We start from the raw sequence: 19,447 nt of genomic DNA, 5'->3' as shown, positions 1-19,447 counted from the left end.
TGATTTTTTCTAGTACTCAGAATGGGAGAACTCCCAGCCCAAGTACAGTCAGCTAAAGCTTTGCTTTGACTTCAGCAGTGCCATGATTTCACGCACCAACATTTCAATCTCATTTGGATGAAGTTCTAACTCTCAGAGACTTCTTAGTGCGTGGCATTTCCTGAAAAGTTCCAGGAACTCTAAACCATTCTTTGTTTATTGCTATTGCAGAACTCTCTTGTATTTACCGTATGTCTCCCTCCCCATTTCTCAGCCCAGTCTCCATTTACCTATTACATAACAAAGCAATATAGAGTACTAAACCAAACAAAATCACATCCTTCTCCCCACCCTACAATTACAACCATGATGTCACCTACATCCCTGGCTAACATCTTAAGTTTTAATCCTTTCCCTCTCTTTTTCTTTGGCCTTTGTTTGTGTTTCAGTTGCGTCTCTAAAGGGCTTCTATCCAGAAATGTAATGAAACTAGTGTTTAAATGTGGAACTGGACGCGGGCCTATCTACCTGGGTCACAAACAAGAAAAAAAAATTACCTGATTATCCCTTTAGCAGACACACACACACACACACACACACACACACACACACACACACACAATGTGCCTCACTTTTTTTCTTTTTTTTTTTTTTTTTGCAAAAGTTTATATATTGGCTGAAATTATTTCCATCATACCGACTCCTTTCCAGCAAAAAATTTACAACAAAATTTATGAAAATAAAATTTACAAAAGAAGTTATTTTCATTTGATCCTTTAAGAATATGGCAATTAGCACAGCAATTCAAGTCAGAATGACTGAAAGCAGAACTGATGGCTCAGACAAGCTAGGCAAGTACAGTAAACTTACACAAAAAGCAATAAGTCCCTTCCAATGTCTCCCTTCTATTCCTAAAGAGAGAGTAGAAAAGAGAGATGCTACAGCAACTTCTACACATAATTACCTGCTCATTCAACACCTGTCTAAGGCCAGCTCACATTCGTATGGTTGTTTCCAATACATTGTACCTTATTTGTATTTTATGCATGCACAAAGTTACATAAAAGCAAGTTTAACACAGCAAAATAAACTGACTACAGCTGCTTCTATTGAGTGTGAGCCTGAAACATTAATCACAAGCTTAAACACTGTACAGACTTCACTAAAAAACACAAAAGGAACATACTCTTGCAAGCTACTAGACTGACTAACTTATTCTTCATAACAAAAGTCCCCTATTGTGAATTGTATCCTCGTTACACAATTATCACAGATACACACGTCCTATTTCCCTCGCTTTCTCTTCCCACCTGTTTTTTTTCATTTATAAGAAATTAGATTCTCTACAATGTAGATGAAGCCTTTGGTTGTCATGTAATGCTAAGCTTGGCTGGTTGACATGCTTGGCAAGATCCCTATATCACTTTTATCTGTTTCAGTGAACCATAATGATCCTATAAAATTTGCACTGTAAATTAACAACCAGCTCAAAGCATCTGCTAAATGTTTTTTATACTAATTATGCACAGAGGCAAAATTTGTCTTACAAATCAGCAAATTACATGTGCCCCCATCAACTGGCACATACAATGGTAATAAACAGCAGTTTTTCATAGTAATTAACAGAAGACGAAACACAAAACAGCTGTCTAAGTTATTTAAATGTATGTTACATATGGGTTTGCCCACTTATGTATTATATCACAATGAAGCTGAAAAATATTTTGAATCCAAGTTTTTTGTTTCTCAGAGTTTCCAAGGAAATTACTAGAGTTGAAATTCTAGCTACTGTAACCCCAACTACTTACAGACATGTCAAAGCTATACATATGCAAAACATTATTTTACTACAACAATACAGTTGTGTCTTTCAAAATCTCAGTGCCTATCAAAATCTCACAGTTGTTCATCAACAGTGCTACTTTGGATTTCAACTGATATATTAATTCTCAGACGTCCTCACACATGATGAGCAAAAATGTTACTAAAAATGATCCTCCACTGACAACTCCGGATGTGGTAATATGGGATAAGAAACTCATAGAAACTATTTCAAATAGGACTAATAAATAAGTTTCAAGCATCACATATGTCTATGAGGTAGCCCAGCATACAATGGTCAGCCCTATAGCTTGGGAAAGAGACTCTGCACACTAGAAGTAACGCGTAATTTGTCCTGCTGCTTGACTGCTGTGAATCCAAATAATTATTAATAATTCACAGAAAGAAAATTGCAAGAAACAGCAGACTGAGGAAGTAAGCAAGGACGCTGCAGGTGACAGGGCAAGCAGGATCCATAACATATATGAAAATCTCGCTTAAGCCTCAAAATTGAGGAAATGTTCTTATCTGGGCCACATTATCTGTTCAGCTAACCCCTAAAGGACTCTAATTAGTCTACCCTCAACTTGCATTGATGGTTGAGCTAGCCTTCAGTTTAGTTCCCTCGCCACTGGTGCATATCTTAGTCTTGCATAAGCTTTAACAGCCACACACCAGCCAGACCACCATCCTGATTTCCCCATCCACCTCTGGTATCATAGAAGTAGGGAAGACGTCACCTTCCCTATTTCAGAAGGCCAGAGCTGGGAAGATGAAAGAGCAAGAAGCAAAAGTGAGAAGACAGAAGTAGAACAGAAAAAAGAGAAGAGGAGTGTCGCAGGGCACCTCGGTGCCCCTGCTCCTAGAGTGGAGAAACTGCCAGGGAGCAAGTGAGCACGCCCTGGCCTGACGTAACGAGCCCAGCTGAGGCTTGCTCAGGTAATGAGCGCAGCTGAGGGTTGCCGGAGCAACCAAGGGGAACCAGCTGCCTGTAGGGGGCAGGGCCTGGCCCTTATAAAGCTCAGGGCTGAGGCCAGGCTGGCAGTTCTCTGCCAGCAGCCGGAGAGGCAGGAGCTCCCTCAGCCGACATATGGGGAGGAGCCCGACGAGCGAGTACAGCTCATGATAGCCCTGAGAGGATTGGGCACTTAAGGTTTAGCCAGGGGGGCTTTATGTTTGTGTTATAGCCAGGAGGCTCTAGTTTATGTTTGGCTCTGTATATTACACCCGGAGGCTTGGGCGAGGCTGTAGGGGTTGGAGGAGGCCTCAATCACAGGGACCCCAGAGAGTGTGGGGTGCCCTAGCGCCAAGAAGGCGCATTATTTTCATAGCGCCAGGGAAGGCGCAGCTCGCACGCCAGTGCGTGAGCAACTGGCGGCGAGGAGAGCGGCCAGTGGGTCGCGGGCGCAACCCGTAGGTTGCGGACGGGGACCTAGACCCCGGGTTGCGTGTGGGGGAACATAGACCCCGGCCCCAGGAAAGGGGCGGTATTATTGAGTAGCCCAGTGTGGGCACGGCGAGCCCCAGAGAAGGGGGAGCGCCATACCGAGCAGCCCTAGAGAGCGGGGCCATACTGAGAAGCCCGAGACGGGCATAGCGAGTCCGGCTGCAGGCTAGTGCGGCAACACCCCTCAGACTGAGGCAGGGCACTGTGGTTGCCCCGAGAAGACAGGGAGTAGCAGCGCAGTGAGCCAGGGTCAGAGAGGGTGCTCGTGCAGTTGGCCCATAGGACCGGAGGCCTGCTAGAGAGTCCCTGAGCGGAACCATACCGGCAGGGGAGGCCCAGAGTGGGCCAGACGAGAGTCCCAGCAAGACGCTGGGCACGAGAGAGGGAGCCCAGAGTGGTCCACAGTAAAGAGGAGGCCCGAGAAGCGGGCGTACAGACAGGACAACGTCCATTACATCTGCGAGGCTTGGGGCGTGGTATTAGGGGTTGGTAGGAGCCACGCATAGCCCACAAGGCTAGGGTGTCTGGGGGACACCCACCAGATTGGGAGACCCCCAGGGGGTCCGGAAGAACCGCGGGGACAGAGGTCCCGAGTAGCCGTGCCCAGGGAAAACGCAAGGCAGCCTCCCATCATTATATTTACCATCAAAGACGTGGCAGGAGAGAATAGAGGGTGCCTTGGGCCGGCCTGTACACGGAGTGAGGGACCTCAAGGAGATCACGGCCCTCCGCGAGGACCCCGCCGTGACATCTGGTGCATTGGCCGGGAAAACGGCCATGCACGGGGAAAGAACCCATGTCCCTGACGAGGGAAACGAACCTTAGGGCTATTTTACAGATCGACAGGGCAGTGAGATCGAAGGGCTTGAGAAGGAAAACCCAGATCGAAGGAGAGACTGCTTGTCGAGAGTTATAATAGGGAAGACGTTGAGTCAGGTTTGGAGAAATTAAAAAAAAAAAAAAAAAGGTTTAACCATGGCAGGAATAGATGATGTAGAAAGCCTGAAACAAGAGAATTTCACCTGGCTATTAAAAGTGAGCGAGCCGGAAGAAGACATTGCGTGGCTAGAGTGGGAGCTGGAGGTAGCCCAATCCCAGAAGGAGCAGGCGAAGGCAAAGGCCGCGGGATTGGAACAGTGGGTACAAGCAGGGAGAAAGGAAGGAGGTCCTAAAGGAATTAGGCGCCTGATTGCAGTAGAGGCAGAGAGGACTCGAGCACTAGAGCGGCTGATGGCAGAAGAAGCCAAGAGGAGCAGACGGAGAGAAGAGAATCTGTAAGACATGCAGAGGGAAATGTCAGCATGGAGGGCAAGATACGATGCACTCCATGAGCGAAACCTATTCCTGGAAAAGGAGTTAGAGACTGGGGAGAGAGAGAACGAGGACTTAGTCCCAATTGCGAAGCATGGAGGTGGAAAAAGGACACTTGGAGGAACAGGTACGGTCCCTTGAAACCCACCTAGAAGCCAGCTCAGCTAGAGAGGCAACAAGTAACGCAGAGAGAAAGCAGTCGCAGCTGCAAAGGCTGACCCTAAGGCAGCAGATTCGGGCCTTAGAGGCAGCAAATAAAACGTTACGAGCAGCAGGTAGTCAGACGGCTACAAAAGGCCAAGACTCTAGGGAGTTGGAAGGTCCAGAGGTGACAAGTACAGCAACCCAAACGGGAGCAGTGCAGGAGGACCTGGAAGGCTGGCAAGAGCATTGCTTACAAGCAGAATACCAGGTCGAAGAACTCTGAGAAAAGCTAATAGAGAGCTTTGCCCAGGCAGAAAAAGCGGGGAAAGCGATAACGAAGGAAATAGAGAAAGTAAGAGAATATATGGTCAACCATGAGGCATTAGAAGAACAGAAGCAGTCCCTGGAGACAGAGGTAAAAGCCAGAACACAGGAGTGTGCACAGTTGCAGGCCCAATGGCAAAGGGTAGAAAAGGAAGAGGGCCAACTGAGGGAAGAGATACAGTCCCTGAAGGCCCTATTAAAAGAGAGCACAGCCAGGGAGCTAGCAGGCCGAGAGAGGATTGAACAACAAGCAGTACTGGCTGCTCAGATACAAAGCAAGAGACTGACCATGATAAGCAGCCTGTTGGAGGAACATGCCTCCGTGATTAAGGCAGGATGCGAGGAGCACCTGAAGGAGTCTCAAGGCTTGAAAGAGACCCTAACAGACACAGAAAGACTGATTGAGACTGCACAGCCCCTGCTTCTAAAGGTCCTGAGAATCAGGAACAGTCCAGTGAGGTGGGCTTAGAAATCCCTAAAGAGGGGGAACCAGAGCAGCAGGAAAAGAATATGAAGCTGGAGGCACTCTCCGGGATAGACTCAAGGATGAGAGAAGAGATCACCTCCATAGTCACGGAGTGCCTGAATCGGAGACGGGGTCAGCGGGCGAGCCAGTACGTTCAAGAAATGAACTGCCTGAAGGAAAAACTAGATAAAGGTGCAGGCTTGTGTGATGTTAGGAGATCAACGGTATCAAGGCAAGATGCAGCTTCCGCAGGAGAGGGAGCAACAAAACCACAAAATAAGAGAGCGGTCCAGAGGCCTGAGGGAGAAAAAAGGGGCCAAAGCCCCGAGGAACTTAAGGGGGGAGGAGATGGACGTCTCAAGCTCCACCTTAAAGGAGAAATACCTAGCCCAGCACAACACCAGAGACCGGACCGTGTGCAGACGGCAGACCAAGTTAAGGAGGCAGAAGGGCCATCTTCACCAAAGGTAATGCGGTCGAGAGGAGATCAAGAAAGAAAGAAGAGGCCATGCGTGTACGTTAATAACCTCCCAGGGCTAACCCGGTGGTGGATGTTGAGAAGGCTTGTAGAAGCTAGAGTCGGCGGCGTAGCCTATGTGAAAATCTATAAAGGGCCTAGAGGAAGACCCACCAGACGGGGGAAAATAGAGTTTTGGGAAGAGAAGGATGCCCAGAAAGCACTGAAGAGACAATGGGAGCTCTGGGGAATACTAGTAGACAGGCAAGAAACCTCAGGAAGGAGGGAGTGTTACAAGGGACGTGCAGAAGGAGACCTGGGATCTAGATGGAAGAAGAGGGGCAGGGTACCCCAAACAGGGGGAAGCAGCTCTCCCAGGAGGGAGGAGGCGGTGAAGAAAGGAAAGAGGGAAGCCTAATTTGCACCCCACCAGGGATGGCTAACGTGGGGGGACTACTTTTGGCAGGGTAACTCCCACAAAATCCCACGTGATGCGCCCCTGGGTAAAAGGCAAGGAGGAGGCGCCTTAAAACCTCCGCCACTTATAAGAGAGACGCTGGGTGCTGGAAGAAAGGCTGAGAAGACCCGCCGAATCCGACCAAATTCGGTGAAAAGGAAGATCTACCTCGGTGAGTTTGATCTTGGGGGGGGAGGTGTGTCGCAGGGCACCTCGGTGCCCCTGCTCCTAGAGTGGAGAAACTGCCAGGGAGCAAGTGAGCACGCCCTGGCCTGACATAACGAGCCCAGCTGAGGCTTGCTCAGGTAATGAGCGCAGCTGAGGGTTGCCGGAGCAACCAAGGGGAACCAGCTGCCTGTAGGAGGCAGGGCCTGGCCCTTATAAAGCTCAGGGCTGAGGCCAGGCTGGCAGTTCTCTGCCAGCAGCCGGAGAGGCAGGAGCTCCCTCAGCCGACATATGGGGAGGAGCCCGACGAGCGAGTACAGCTCATGATAGCCCTGAGAGGATTGGGCACTAAAGGTTTAGCCAGGGGGGCTTTATGTTTGTGTTATAGCCAGGAGGCTCTAGTTTACGTTTGGCTCTGTATATTACACCTGGAGGCTTGGGCGAGGCTGTAGGGGTTGGAGGAGGCCTCAATCACAGGGACCCCAGAGAGTGTGGGGTGCCCTAGCGCTAAGAGGGCGCATTATTTTCATAGCGCCAGGGAAGGCGCAGCTCGCACGCCAGTGCGTGAGCAACTGGCGGCAAGGAGCACGGCCAGTGGGTCGCGGGCGCAACCCGTAGGTTGCGGACGGGGACCTAGACCCCGGGTTACGTGTGGGGGAACATAGACCCCGGCCCCAGGAAAGGGGCAGTATTATTGAGTAGCCCAGAGTGGGCACGGCAAGCCCCAGAGGGGGGGGGGGGAGCGCCATTGTACATTATTGAGTAGCCCAGTGTGGACACGGTGAGCCCCAGAGAAGGGGGAGCGCCATACTGAGCAGCCCTAGAGAGCGTGGCCATACTGAGAAGCCCGAGACGGGCATAGCGAGTCCGGCTGCAGGCTAGTGCGGCAACACCCCTCAGACTGAGGCAGGGCGCTGCAGTTGCCCCGAGAAGACAGGGAGTAGCAGCGCAGTGAGCCAGGGTCAGAGAGGGTGCTCGTGCGGTTGGCCCATAGGACCGGAGGCCTGCTAAAGAGTCCCTGAGCGGAACCATACCGGCAGGGGAGGCCCAGAGTGGGCCAGACAAGAGTCCCAGCAAGAGGCTGGGCACGAGAGAGGGAGCCCAGAGTGGGCCACAGTAAAAAGGAGGCCCGAGAAGCGGGCGTACAGACCGGACAACGTCCATTACATCTGCGAGGCTTGGGGCGTGGTATTAGGGGTTGGTAGGAGCCACGCATAGCCCACAAGGCTAGGGTGTCTGGGGGACACCCACCAGATCGGGAGACCCCCAGGGGGTCCGGAAGAACCGCGGGGACAGCGGTCCCGAGTAGCCGTGCCCAGGGAAAACGCAAAGCAGCCTCCCATCATTATATTTACCATCAAAGACGTGGCGGGCGAGAATAGAGGGTGCCTTGGGCCGGCCTGTACACGGAGCGAGGGACCTCAAGGAGATCACGGCCCTCCGCGAGGACCCCGCCATGACAAGGATAAACAAGAGAAAGGAGAATTAAGGAGAAAGCAACAGATAGTTTCTTTTCCTGGCTAATCTGTATACTATTTGGCCAGGTAGGTCCAAGCAACACAGAACCACATCCATAGCTCTGCTGCCTGGCTGGACTGAAAAGTGGACCCAGCTGTGGCGACCTATACCAATTAACTGCTGAGAGCTGGGCATCAGGGCTAGGGGGACACATTCAAAAAGCTGGAGTCTGAATTGATTCAATCTTTGCAGGTCAATCTAACCTGACTAGGCTAAACTGGTTTGAAACTGGACAGACATTCTCTCTGGACTGAGGAAATTCAGGCACATGCCTGCAGTGACTCAGGCTAGAAGCTGAGAGGTGCTAGAGCAGTCCTTCGTTCTGCAAGGAGCTGAGCTGAGCGAGGCGTGGCCAGGCCCCAGCAGGACTCTCTCATTAGGGATGTCTGCCTGCAGGTCACAGGCGTTTCCCCACTGGCTGCTCAAGGGGTGAGAGTGTTGCCAGCCCCCAGCCCTGGGATAGCACTCTGAAAATCTCCGTATCATCAACAGATGCATGCTCTGCACCCCGACCTTTGCCTCAATCTCCCTCCCTGCTTCCTCATACTGTCTGCAGCAAACTAACAGATGAGTAAGCCAGCTGTTGGGGATGGGGGCTGATAATAGTTTTTATCACCCAACTAAAAAAACAATAGCCTTTCTCCACATTACTTCAAACTTCTTAAACAGCTTACCGGCTGACCTGTTGATTAGCTCCAAAAGCTGTAAATGGTCACTGTTTTCTCTGCCTAGCCCAGTGAAATTGGAGAGGGACACACACACAGACCCCTCTCGGCATTAGCTAGCAGACCACATACTGGCTACGGTCCATGCTGTGGCATTGAGGAGGAAAGGATCTCTGCTTAAGCAATGAGTGAGGAGGAGGAGGAGGAGGAAGAAGAGGGGGGCATGGGGAAGCCAGCAGATCCTAATGTGCGTGCAAATCTGTGCCAAGCTCCAGCCAGGGGGCAGAAGGGAGAGGCCAGCCCTGCTGTGGAACTTAGCCCCACCTAACCCAGAGAGCATGCTGGGATGCTGGGGGAGTCTGATTTAACTTAAGCCAGCAAGGGGTCTGGGACAGACATTGCATAAACCAGTTTGAGCTAAATCAGTTAAGTCTGATACTATATTCAACCAGGTTTCTCTCAAACTGGTTTCAGCCATTTTCAAATGGGTTTATGTGCACTGAACATCTGTTCTGTTACAGGTTTAAACCAGTTTCTGATCACTTAAACTGGTTTGTGTGTAATGTCTGTCTCTAGCCCTCCTCTTCAAGTGACCATGCCAGCTATCTTGGTAGCAGATGCAGTTCCGAAGAGGCCAACTAGCTTGTCTGAAGTGCATATTTGCTTCTTTCTTCAAGAGGCTACCACCCTACCCAAGATGCAGAAGACAAAGCAGGTAGGACAGGACCCAGCATGCATGGCCCCGTGTGCATGAAGCCTGTGACACAAAGCCTGGCAAGCTCACCTGTTATCTGTTTGGCAAACCCATTACCCCGCACCCAACCCAGGTGGCCTCTCCCCTTCTGATGTAAAGGAACTGCGTAACTGAGCTTGTCTTTCTCTACTCCCATTCCTAGCACCTGATGAAAGAGGTTGTTGCCTATGAAAGCTAGTGTCTCTCTGAACCAGCTGGTCTGCTAGGTGTCACCCTGCTCTCTAGAATGAATGGCCCGATTGGTTTCATGCAGTGCAACTGATCCCACTGGCACCCATGACCTTAGTGAATATAGATTCACTCTCCCACATTTCTCTGTAGAGGAAATGGCCTAGGAAATGGCTCTGACTCCTGCCCTAGAAATTGGGCCTGTGCTGCCCAATCCAGACCAGCTGCAGGGTGCTGTGGCTGCTCAGCTCTGTGCACACCCAGTACTAAGACAGCACAGCCTAAGGCCAGGCAAAGGGATTCCCTATCTCCTGACAGGGAGCACACCTACCTGGCTGGCTGGACAGCACTGCAGCAGAGGGAATCCCTATACTCCCCATTACAGCATGCTCAGGCCAGCAGCACTACTTTGGCTGATATTCCAGCACCCTCTAGTGGCCAGCTGCTCCATCAGCATTCACTAAAGCCCCCTGCCTGAGTTCTCACTCCCTAATCTGTCAGGCTCTCTCTTCTTAAGAGAGAGCCCCTGCTTTGCCGCCTTCCCTCCACAGCTGATGTGCATTCAGCATATAGAGCATAACCGCTTGTTACATAGAAAAGGGGTTAGCTGCAGCTTAATAGAACAAGTTTCAACCTGACCTATTTACTTCTAAGTCCTGAAGATGTGAAACTGTAAAAAAGAAGAGTTTATTATTTGGGGAGTATTTCCCTCTCCTGCTTTGTCTCTCTCACATGCACACATATATGCACCCCTTATATAACCTTTCTTTGGTCAATTGGGTTTTCTCTATTCAAACTTTTCCAGGGTATATATGGCTAATGTTTGAAACCAATGGACTGCATGCAGAAAAACCTGTTTCCTTCACATATTTTAAAATGGTATATGAAATGAACAGAATGACAGGCCACACAACAATTCAATACCCATCCTCTACCCCCACTTTTATTTATTTATTTTTATTTTTTTTTTTACATGAAACCTTACATTTAGCTTTACAACTATCACTAGGTATCAAACCAGTAGTATGTATTATAACAAAAAGTATGAAGACTGAACTGAAACAATTCCTTCAGGTGACCAACAGCTCCCTGTAGTCCACTAAATCAGGTTTACTTACTTGTGTGGGATATTTCAGAGATGATGCATAAAATTATTTTGTCTACTGAAATCTATAGAAGTTTTACCATTTACTTCAGCGGGGCCAGGAATACACAATATCAGTCACACTGAGAAACTGCAAAAACTGCAGTTAGATTTTATACTGTAACGTTTGAATTCACTTACAAAGCTGTGTTTTCATCTGTACTTCATTGTTGTGGCTCAGATTGTCACCAGACACAACAAGGCATATGTGTTTACAGCCTTATGGTATAGTTGGCTACAGTGCAATATGGTTTATGGTTAAGGAGATTTACGGTTCTGGTTCAGCAAAGAACTTTGGTATGTAATTACATTCATGCTTATTCAGGATAGCACTGGAGTATGCATCTCATGTTAAGCATGTAGTTAAAATTGCCACTATTTTCTAAGACACAGATACTACTAAGAAGGCCACTTGACCACATACCTAAATGCTGTCTTAAATAGGTACAACTTGATAAATGAGGGCTAAAAGAGAAATCCAACTGCTTGTAGGATTAGCCCCTAAAATATAGCAAAGAACAAAACATTATTTATTTTCAGCAGTTTGGGATAAGCATATAATCTACCAGTAACTGAGTAGAAGTCCATTTAAATCAATTTTACTTTGCAAAAATAACCCATTAACAACAAATGATGTCAGCAAAGGGCACACGTGAACTGGTGCCGAACATTTTATCTACAAGTGTTGACCAAGATGCAGTGTTTTTTTCACTACTTCAGCGTGAGATCCCTTTCTTATTAACAGCGGGTTTTGCAATGAACAAAGTCTGTAAAAGAACAACAGTAATTTGATCCAACTTTAAAAGTTGGTACTTACCTTTTTCTAGTGCAAAAGTGCAATGCTTGGATTGAGAATTTCAGACAGAAGTTAAGGAAAGTTCCAACAGCAACCAGAACTTAACCTTTTGCATCTCTGCACCGATTCACCGTTATTGAATTCTGTATTTGCATGGAGAGTCGCCGCTAAACAGCCACGCAGTCTGAGACAGCTGGAAACCAAACCCAAGTTTCTCAAGTCCAAAACCAGTGTGTGTACTACAGTATATGCTGCTGCCTTCTAAACTGGGATATTTATTCCTAAGCAATGGTTGTTTTGGGAATCACAACTCTGCACGCTGATTTATGCATTCAAGTTCTCAGCTCTAACAAAATCATTAATACAAAACTATTGAATCCAACTAATGATGAAATCAAATCATTTGTCTTTAAATTTTCATTATTCAGCATTGTTACTCTTAGGTGTGAAAGGAACTAGTACAGGGCAATAATTTCACTCATTTGCATATATAGACTAAAGCATGTTTGCTTGCTCTCCAAAATGCATATACCGGATATAATATATAGAATAGAAGCATCTAGGAAATTTTAATTGCAAACCTTGTGGCTCGTATATTACGTATCATACTGGAAACGTATATGGGTTTGGTTCATTTATCACAGGCTGCCCCAAGCAGTCTATACCAGACTGGACAGCCTAGTGGCTAGGAAACTAGTTTAGGATTTGAGAGACCGAAATTCAGTTTCCTACTCCGTCCCAGATAGGACAGAGTCCCGAGTAATCTTGGGTAAATCAAATAGGGAAGTGCTAGCATTTTACAGAAGGGACATAGAAAGTCTATCTCAAATGGGATTTTATGAAGCTAAAACAACATTAAAAATTATTAGGCACTCGTATGCTATAGTGATGAGAGCCTGGTAAACTCCTTCAGTAAATACAGTCACAGATGTTTAATACAACTGGCAATGTCAAAGTAGATTACTTTTGCCTGTACATATCTTGAGCTCTGCATCTTGGAATGTTGTAAAAAAGTTATCTGACCTCAGCTGCACTGATTTTCTGCCTAGGGCATTTGGATGCTTGATTTTCATTGATATCATTAATCCTCCATAATAAACTAACCACAGTATGGTACAATGGGAAACATTTGACCTCTACCCCAGAACAATTTCTGCCTAAAGGTGCAGACCAATAACCTTTGCAATTTTCTGCTAGTTAACTGAATTGCAAATATTCTTCATGTTCATATTAAAAGATCCATTCTTAATTTTACTAAGGTCTTTTCCTGAATAACTTGATGTATAAGTTTGAAAGTAAGACAACCATTGTTCTCTTATGGTCCCATTTCAGGAAAGTTTTTAAATATGTGGTTAAGGGAATTCTTGTTCAGAATTGGAATAAAGAGAATCAAATATTCAAGTCCCAAGGATGGCTTTGAAGAACTTAGCCACAAAGCATATTTACATGATGAGATCCAAGTATCTTTACTGGTCAACATGCTCAACTATGCTAAATTGGCATTGCACCACTGCAATCAATAGTACATGAATGTAAACTAGCTCAAATTTACTATCAGCTTCATTAGTTCTAAGTCAAATTCTTTCCAATATAATAGACAGCTGCTTTATCAAGAAAGTATTTCAAGTTCACTGTAAGTTTGAAGTATTATAATAAAGTTGGTTTGAGATTCACAGAGTGGGATACGATGATTTCTTCATATTTGAAGAATGTTAAATTGACCAGACCTTCCCACCTCAAAATTCCAAGAGGCAGGAATGAAGGGTTTTATCCTCAAAAGTTGGCAGCACCATAATAAGGGGTCTTATAATGAAAGCACCTCTTCAAACAAAGGCAAGATTTATGGGCAATATTTTTTATCTTACATTTATTCTCAATTTTAAAATATTATTTTTACAGCAACAGAGTTCTAAAGCACCAGCAAATGACCATGATGTGCTGTGAAACTTACTGGACTCCATTCCTATGTGTTTACTATCGGGTATTTGAGTAATGCCACCAGAAAAGTTGAAATAGTAAACTGACTAATCCTTTCCAGAACACAAACACAAATTTGGTGGTCGGAAGGTTTTTCTGCACTGGAACTCTAATATTTGGTGACAGTACAACTAGGAAAGTAACATCTTTTCTTTGTGTATTTGTTTATACAGAAATCTCACAATCACAAAGTTCTCTGAGGCAGGAAGCATCTTTGTTTTTGTACACTACCTAGTACTAGCGGTTCCAGTCTCAGTTAGGTCTCCTAAACACAACTGCCATTCAAATTACAAATACATACACATATGCATTTGACAATAACAGATATATGCAGATTATACACACACACACACACACACACACACACACACACACACACACACACACACACACACACTCCCTCTCTGTCTCCTTCTAGGATGTTATGCTGCTGCCCTCACTACAGCACCTAATAATTTATCTCTCAGTCAATACGGCCCCACTTCTTCCTCTCTCTCTGATAAATAATAAACTTCCTAATTTGTTTAGGTAAGAGTCTCACCCTTTCTCCAGTGTATAGGTTTAATTGTTTTAAATTGAGAGCTTAAAAGTACCGGTAGTTCTATTTCAATGCAGAAACTCAGCTGGGAATATGAGAAGTGGACCAGAAGGAAATTTATCTAGTTGAACTCCTACTGCATACCCAAAGCCATTTCTACAACAAACTGGACACTGTCCTGCATTCCATAATAAAAGCAAAATTTCCTGTTGACCCCAGTAGGCACTTCAGATTGAATAAGGGCAGCAGAAACTACTGCTTTTTCTTTCCCTTTTATTGAAAAGGTTTATATTTGAGCTAGAAGAGCAGCAGATTATACAAAGCATGCAAAATCATAACAAGCTTTAATGAGATTTGGAGCTTATCGTATGTTCAAATCTACCACAAACAAAAATGACGTTTTCTCGCACACAAACTATAAAAAAAGGAGAAGTGTACACAGAACAATTTAATAAATAACTGGCGTGTTTGCTTGGTGTGAGTTTTATAAAAGATCTAAAAGAAAAATGTGGACATGACAGTGGAAGATGCATGGCTCTTCAGATGAACTGAATTGATCTCATGCTAGCTAATAGATATTTTTAGACAATTTCAAACTCTTTTTCCTTCTTGAACTTTACTTTGAAAATAATCACTTACACCACTGTAGGGAGCAGCCTCCAATTACAGAAGCTAATCAGAAAGGAAGTTATCTGAGCTAAAACTACAGCACTCTGAACTAACCAAAAGAGTGGATTCTCCCCTTTGGTTAGATGGATGGCTTTAAACTAAACTAGACTGCCCTATTTGAAGGGGAAGGAAATTTTGGACCAAGGAGACAAAGTGTTCCTGTTAGCTTATGCCAAGCCGACTATTTAGTCAATCAAACTAAAATTTCACAAAATTATTTAAAGCTAGCAGCCCCAATGCCTCCTTCTAGTCTGTACTAACAGCACAAGAAAAACCCAGCTGACAGTTCTCATGGTTCCTAATGCAATTCTTGTTTCTAAACTCAAAGACTGGGGGGGAATAATATGTTGGTTGACTTACTGTTTCATTGTACTAGGGATGGTCCTGAGTGCTGCTGCTATTACGCATATGCAGCATGTACTAAACGCAACACATTATTCATGTATGAGCCTCAATAGCACCATAATATTTTATTCTAATATGAGCCACTATTCTGCACATTGACACACTTTATCTGCACCTCACTGAGAAGTGCAGGGATGGTCTGGGCAGGTAAGCAAAGCAAATCAAAGACCTGCAAATAGGGGTATGCACCTCCCCTACAACCTGCCTGAAATAAGGAAAAGAAGAGGCTCATTAACCAAATCTTGTTATTCTGCAGGAAGCACTTTTGCCTTTGAGATGCAAAAATCCTTTCATTTGGATTATGCTTCCTGCCCCACCGGAGAGCCTGTAATATAATCTGGCTGAGTTGGGTTTTCTTTTTGCAACCGGAGAGATGCTCTTATTGCACTCCAAGTACTTCCAGCATTTCTGGGGTCAACCTTGACTAGAACTGAACAAGCTGCTGTGGAGCCGGAGCCTGTGGAGCACCCCTCCACTTCATTTAAAGACTGGCCATGCAGATGGAGACATGGGAAGGGCTGGAACACACACACACACACACTTATTGATCACTCACACACATGCACACTCACACGCACATATATTAATCACTCACACATGCACACACACGTATTGATCACACCCATGCACACTCACACATTAATCACACCTATGCACACACTTATTGATCACTCACACACATGCACACACACTTACTAATCACGTGCATGCACACACACACCGCTTGTGCATGCACACACACACTTATTGATCACTCACATATGCACACTAACACACATACTTATTGACCACCACATACACTTATCACTCACATGTGCACACACGTATTGATCACTCCCATGCGCATACTTATCACTCACGTGCGCACACTTATTGATCACTCCCATGCGCGCGCACACCCATACTTATTGATCCAGCAAAGGATAAAACCAGCGCGTGGGCTGAAATAGGAATCTGCTCTCAACTATCTAAAGAGCAGGGAGAGAAAGGGCCGCGGCGGACCCCGCTTGCTCCTCTCCCCAGCACCCCAGCCAGGCTCTAACGAAGAGTCCACGGCTCCGGCGCCCACCCCGGGGTGCCATGAGCAGGAGCCCGGCCCCGAGAAGCCCGTTCCCAAACTCCAGAGCGGGACCGCACAGAGAGACGAGGCGCCGACTCGCTGCCCAGCTGCTGAGCCGGGGAGACGCCTCCCTGCAGCCAACTCCAGCGGGTGACCCTCCCCCAACGAAACACCTGGGGAAAGTTCTTGGTCCCGCAGCAGCTGCCAGCGCCGGCGGCCAGGCCGTGCCGGGATCCTCCCTACCTGATGCCGGGGAAGCGGAATCAGCGCTGAGCCGGGCTCGGGCTCGGTGCCGCTGTGGCGGCGGAGCGGGGCGGGCTGCCCCGGCTGGGCTCTTTAAATCCCTTCTTCCAGGCTGGGCTCCTCTAGAAGAGGCTGGCGGGGCAGGAGCGGGAGCCCTCCAGGAAAGCCGACTCCATCCTCAGCGCCTCTGAAGAGGCTGGAGGGCAGGGCAGAGCTGGCCTGGCAGCCAGCGGGGAGGAGAGGGGAGGGGGAGCTCGGCGCTCGGGGACTGGCAGCTGCCCACGAGGGGAGCCGTCCGCCCGGCGCGCCCGTAGCCCGCCTCGCGCGGGAGGCGGCGGAGGGGAGGGGAGCCCGCGCCAGCGCCCCCTGGGGGCTGCGGCCCGCACAGCAGCGCCGCCCCGCCCCACCCCGCAGCGCGCAGCGCCTCACTCCACGTGCAGGGAGGGAAGGGGCAAAAAAGAAAAAAGCGGGGAGAGGATCCCCGCTCGTAACCAAGCTCCAGCCCCCCCCCCGACGGCTTCAGTCACATCCTGCCTCCCTCAGCAATGCGCAGGCTCCTGGTCCTAGTCTGGGCAAGACTGATGCTAACCAAGTTCAGGTGGAGGCGCCTCCTCTCCCCTTCTTCCTTAGCAGAGAGAAGCAGTACTTTGTCCCCTCACCCTTTCTAACCCTTTATTCTGACAAGGATGTCAGCAGCTTATCCCTGACCTGGAGGCCAGGAGGAGATGAGCCCCACCGCCGCTCCCACACCTGCCCGAGGCCCTGCTCTGGACAGCACCGCGGGACCAGCCCTCGCGCAAAAGACAGCGGCTGCAATCTCCCACGCTCTTGGCAAAAGCAGACGGGTTAAAGGCAGAGTTCAGCGCGTGCCAACATTTCCCGCCTTGGAAACTTGACGTGAGATGAGATTGTCTCAATGCTAGAGGGAAAGCAGGGCAAAAAAAGGACTCTAGTACTCACCATTTAGGGTGCTGCCCTGGGTAAGATTGGGCCTTACAACCACCAATAATATGGGGGGAAATGATGCAGGCCAAGTAACTGATACCAATAGCTTTCATCACACATCGGTATCGCCTTCAGCCCAGGATGTTCAGGCTTGGAGTCTTGGTTTGGGCCCATCTCTGACATTAGTGACCTGCCTCTCTCAAAAGTTAAGGAAGGCCAAGGCTGACAAGGACCCTGATTCAGCAAGGAAACTGAGCATAGGATATTTACTACTAGCTCAAAGGCAAACAATTGGAGTCTTTGCTGCACTCATCAGCTAATCATCTCTTAGACCAGAGTTCTAAATTATGCTAGTCTCTGGATGAGGGAGGCCTCTGTTGAAAGGAAGATCTTGCAGCAAAGGCACTAGATTAGGGATATTTGGGCTGAGTGATTGACTCTGCCACATGTGCTTTGTTAGAAATTGTGCGCAGAGAAAGGGGTTTCCTTTGGCAATACGGGAAGCACAGCCTGTACCTTCAGGGGCCCACAAGTTCCCCCATAGTAACTAAACATGATAGACAAGCTTAACGGCAGATCTGTGCCTTATTTGGTATTACCCCGCAGGTTGAAGAAGAGTCATGCAATACTAGTAATTTTCCACTAAAGCTTTGCGCATGCGAAATATCATGTAACCTGAGAATATAAATACATGTGTGAGAGTGCAACCGGGGCCCCTCTGCCTTTCTAAGGTCGGGGGGCCTTCGGCCGAATAAACTGAAAAGACCACACCCTCATCTCCTGCTTATTTGAGTCTCAGCTGGGAAACGAGCCCCACTGGGGTCAGGAGTATTCGTAGGTGTTCCCTTTCCAGGTTGGGAGCTTAAGCAAATAATTTCTCTGACAGCTTGTGACTGGTAGCTAGGTCCTGAGCCTATAACAACCTAAGCACATGCATAACTTTATTCACATGAGTAGCTCTCCTGAAACACAGTAGGGTTAAAACTGCGATCTTGCAAATATTGAAGCATTTATGTAACTGGATGTATGCATGTGTTTGTGGGGTCTTAATTTCTCCTTGTCTTATCTCCCCACCTAGCCTAGGCTTTACTCTCTGCTTGACAGGAGTACAATGAAGATAAATTCCTAAGCCTCCGGTGTGGTGTTCAGGGAGGTCATGTGAATGCAGAGAGAGACAGTGCCATTGTTTCCTTCCCCAAAGAGTAGGTAGCATGATATACACAAGAAAGAAATAGAAAACAAAAAAAATCTCCAGTGATGCAGGGAAAGGGAACACTAAAAGACAAATCATTCCTTTGCCCTGAACCTAGCTATGTCAGGTGTTTGCTGAGCTGGCAGATCCTGTAATGCTGCTACTGAGCACTATGGGGTGTGAAGCAGAGAAAGCAAGCGGGGAAATAATATTCTGTAGCCAAACCCCAGAACACTCATCAGGCTTTCAATTTAAAAACAACAACAAAAAAACAACAACTTGTAATGAAGCTAAATTCCTCTGCCAGAAAGCCTCAGCTCCCTAATTAAAGGATCTAACATAATACTGCCAGTGTTTGTTGGAGATGCATTTGAAAAATATACACTGTAAACCTGGGGTTTCTCAGTATAGATAAAGTGCAAATTAAAAGCAACATTCTACTGAGCATATTATGCAAAATTCACTGATCTGTAATTCATTCCCAGCATTAAAATCAGAGATCAATCATCGTATTTACGCACTCACACAAATAAAATTACTGATAATTTACCTCTGTAGCACAGAGTGAGATTTTCATAAAACTCATCTAGCCATAACCTATTGTCATAATCAATTATTTCCCTTGCCTCTCCTACTCACTTCTTCCCTGTAACTATGTCAGTGGAAAGCTGTGATTTTTCTTTCCCATTCTTCACCTATGTCACAAACACATCATGCTGTATGTATCCACTCTTGTCTGATCCTGGAAGCTATGTAATCCCAGATTTGAATAGTATGTGGATGGAAGACTGTCTGGGAATCC

At 47.1% G+C, this 19,447-nt stretch overlaps 1 protein-coding gene across 2 annotated transcripts in view; it reads right to left on the bottom strand.

Annotated features, from left to right (window-relative positions):
• The window catches only part of CPNE4 (copine 4), a 356,741-nt gene extending 339,890 nt beyond the window's left edge, over positions 1–16,851 (bottom strand). For both annotated transcript variants that reach the window (XM_014602596.3, XM_059728790.1), the window contains exon 1: positions 16,509–16,851. The gene's annotated coding sequence lies outside the window, so the exon portion shown is untranslated. The remainder of the gene's footprint in view (positions 1–16,508) is intronic.
• Positions 16,852–19,447: the final 2,596 nt, after the last annotated feature.

This window comes from Alligator mississippiensis, chromosome 5 (assembly GCF_030867095.1).
Source record: "Alligator mississippiensis isolate rAllMis1 chromosome 5, rAllMis1, whole genome shotgun sequence".
Classification (NCBI taxonomy): domain Eukaryota; kingdom Metazoa; phylum Chordata; order Crocodylia; family Alligatoridae; genus Alligator; species Alligator mississippiensis.
Note: the sequence above shows the minus strand (reverse complement) of the source record. Positions and strands in the feature narration are given on the sequence as shown.